Here is a 4,166-nt window from a genome sequence, read left to right as displayed (position 1 = left end):
AAAAAAAAAAAAAAAAAGAAAAAAAAAACACTCGCCATAATTCTATATTTAGAAGATAATTTGACGAAAATTTCGACAAAAAAAAAAAGAAAGAAAAAAGAATAATTTTGTTCAACCATTTACAAAGTATGTAAAGTAATAGTTAAAAACTTCGCCAAAGAGTGACCACGTATATCGTCCTTCCCGCGATATTTTTTTATTTAACAATCAAAGAACAATCGTGTGCCTGTCGCTGCTAGCAGAGAGAGAGAGAGAGAGAGAGAATCGTGCTCGTTCCGCTTCTGAATAAAAATTTCCCTTAAAAAAAAAAAAGAGAAAAAAATAAATAAATAATAATCCATCGAATTAGGACGAGTAGATACGAATGTGGTGGTTGAAATTTTGTCGACTTACTTGACAGGTTTTTGTCAATTATTTTGTAGCCAATATACGTAAACGAGAGACGAGAGACGAACGACTATTAGAAAACGTGTCAATGTAAGGAAATTTTTGAAAAACGATCGTGTAAAAAAAAAAAAAAGAAAAAGAAAAAGATTCCTCGAGCGGAACGAGCGATTCGACGAAGAATAATTGGATGTTTTAGGGGATGAGAGTGAGAAAGGGTGAGAAATTAAAGTGAAAAAAAAAAAAAGAAAGAAAGAAAAGTGAGAGGAATGAGAAATAGAGTCGCGTGTTAGACCAACCGCAATCGCGAGAAAAAAATAAGTAAATAAATAAATAAATTGGATTGTTCGTAGCTTTAGCCGAATGGACGAATGATCCATCGCTTTTGTATATAAAAAAAAAAAAAATACAAGATACTAAGAGGAAACGTAAGAAAAGGAACTAACTATTAAATAGGCAGATTAAGAGAATACTTTAGAGGGAAAATGAAGGAGGAGAAGGGGGAGGAGAAATGTGTATAGAAACTAACATTGTATCATACGAAAGTGAACGTTTAACGATTGTGGTTAATGACTAATGATAATAATAAACGCAACGTTATATTGTACATTGTGTATTTCCTGTGGATCTTTTTTTAATTTTTCGTTTTCTTTAACCTCTTTCCTATTCTTTGAAGATATTAAAACTCTTTTCGAAATTGAATATTATTGTATTATACACGTACAATATACCCCTCTTTTTATCTTAATTTTATAGATAATGCGACAAGGAAAAATAAAAAAAGAATTTCACATCGAGTTACAATCACGATTTAAAAATTTCTTTTATCTCTTATATTTAAAAAAAAAAAAAGAAAAGAATTTCAAATACATTGTTTTTTATTTGCAGAGAGATAAAGAACATTTCTTTAAAAAATTTCATTTCAATCGTCTATACGAACTATTACAAGTAAGAAGACCGATCAGAAAATTTCTCGTATAAACGAACACCAAAATATTTCCCTTTCCACGATCTTTCTCCAAATGTACGTATGCATACATACATGTATGTATACACTATGTATACTCGAAAATTTCATTTCAGTCTAAATCGAAACTTCTAACAGGTCACATCGACACTCGTCGTTGTTCGTAATATATTTCGCAAATATTTTACAAAATTCACACAAATTTGACGAAGAATTATTACAGTGTGAATTCATTCAGTTCAAACTTGGGATATATTTTATATCCGTCGAAATAAATTTTCGAAATAAAAAAATCGAGCTGGGATACAATTATTCGAAGGGACCGAACGATGGAGCGGAAGTTTCTTTGCGGAAGACGAGGCCTCCTCTCGCGACAATCTTACGATCGAAAAATCCCGCTACATTGACAAATTGCCCGAACGGTGGAAATTGGGTCGAACGATGGGCAAAGTTCGTGGCGCGAGGCTGCGTCTCATCCTTCATTAATTATCTCCCTTGTCGCGGCAACTTTTCGACGACGATGCTCCGCAGGGACCATCCGGAACCGAGGTAAGTGAATTTCGTTTTACGAATTTCCAAGTTGAAATTTTCGTGCCCATTGCACCCGTCCGATGTTTTCAGACGATCGATCATGAATAACGGATAATTCGTGACCGTTTCCTATTAATGTGTTTAGAAAGTGTGTTCACCGTTTTATTAATACGTATAAATTACACTTCGATAACAAATAAAAGTATTTAAAAAATTTGGATAAATGATACAAAATCTAACGACTATAAATATATCACGGTAATAACGGTAATACGTATCGAGTTTATATCTACGTTTCTTCCATTATTTGTCCTCTTGATATTTGAGGAAATAATTTTAAAAGATACGTTAAAATCCGTTTACGACTGCAATATTGTTCTCCAATCTAATTATTTTTACGAGAAAATTACTGGAATAAAATGTACGCGCCAAAATAAATCGGAAATATTAGAAGGGAAACAAATATCGACAAGTGAATGACCGTCAAAACTCGTCCCCATCGCGATAATATCCTTTGTAAATCAGAGGCGTAGTCGACGTCAACGTTCCTCGAGAAACGTTGCACAGACAGTTGTGACAAACGAAACATCCAAATATTCAATTTGCACCGACGTGCTCCTCTGGGACCGGTCCACGGAGAATAGCTCTCGTCACGCAGGCCAGACAGACTTATCGGAACGTGGACGACGTCTGACATGGGACTATTGACGTGTTCGAGATCGTGGAAGCCTCGATTACGATTCGATCAACCTCTTTTATCTCTACCCTGTCAATTAACCGCTTCCGGCCCCGGCTAATTGTCCCTGGACGGTGAACCGAGCTGCGCGTGGATTTTCCATAGGAGATGCTTCGTTTCATCGTTTTAAAGACACCACATAGAAGAGTAATTTAAAAATTCGGGTAAATAATTTATACTCGTCGTTCACTTCGCGTGTTTGTTGCCAACAACGATTGCGATTATTCATCGTTTTCGTATTCTATACAATCGATGAACGTTGTCGATTTTGTCGATTTCTTTAGAATTTCTCTTGATTTTTTATTATCCTTTTGGGTAATAGGATCGTGGGTAATATTATCGGCGAAATTTAGCGAGAGAGTTTCTAAAGAGTTTGGAAATAAAACGGGAGGGACGTTGGTGTCAATATTGATTATACCATAATCGCGTTACTATAATCTGTTCACAATTTTTTATCACGTATAATTCGTTCCCATCGAATAGAGCAACCCTTCCATCGAGCCCTTCCTGTTCAAAAACCCTCCTCTATTTTCCAATCCTCGCCGAATCACATTCGTAAGTACACCATTGGAAACCTCGAAATCTCCTGTTCGAAACTCTTTTTGTTCCATCTTCTTACGATTTCCCGTTCTTGAGATACGGCCGTTTAAAGATAGGCTTAATTTTGAATGCCTTTCCGTCTTTCTATCTCGCTCTGTCGTCCCGTTTGCTCTCTCGCTTCTCTCGCTCGTTATACTGACCTACCCCACTGCCCACTGACGCGCTGAGTCAGCCTTTTTTCCCCTCTCTCTCCCTTCCCCCGCCTCACCCTTTTCACTATCGCTACTACGCGACGTGCGTATTTCCGCGAAGAAGAAGTGGGTCACGCCGCTTCCGGGGATTCGTCCGCCATTCAACTTTCCTCCGACGCGCTTCGAGGCGATCTATCTCGAGAACGGATCGAGATATCGATGTGGAAAAAAATGCCTTTTCTTGATAAATGTGTACGTGTATTTTCTGGATGCGTTAGATCGAGTAATTTAAACTCGCGCGAAATCGGTACGGTTGTTTTGCGATTTGACAGATTCGTTAAGTTAGAAGAAAATAATTCAATTTTCAATATGGGATAATATTTGTTGTGTAATGAATTTAGGTAAATAGTAATCTGTCTGAAAGTTTAAGAAATTTTATTATTTTTCTGAAAGCGAAACGAATTGCGTTTGAAAAGAAGTCTGTCAGTTGTTTTTTATTAATAAACTGCAGCTATTTGTTTCCTTTCGTATATATATATATTTTTTTTTTCGTGTGTATTTTTGAAGACCACTTATTTCCTTTTTTAATTGCACCAGCAATGGTAAGCTTTCTCCCCCTGCTCCGTTTAAACAAGTATTTTCGAGCTTTCGAACCGAGTACGCATAATGCATTTTGCCTAACAACATGACGTTGAATATATATTGTGCCTCGTTTTTATAAAAATATTCCTTGTTTTTTTCCTCGCGCACATTTAGAAATTGCTTGAATTTCCTTTCAACAGATTTATACAATTGCATAACAACAATTCAATCCCAC

Source organism: Apis dorsata, unplaced genomic scaffold, assembly GCF_000469605.1.
Source record: "Apis dorsata unplaced genomic scaffold, Apis dorsata 1.3 scaffold_547, whole genome shotgun sequence".
In the NCBI taxonomy this organism is placed as follows: domain Eukaryota; kingdom Metazoa; phylum Arthropoda; class Insecta; order Hymenoptera; family Apidae; genus Apis; species Apis dorsata.
The sequence above is the reverse complement of the archived record's forward strand: the minus strand, read 5'-3'. Positions refer to the sequence as shown.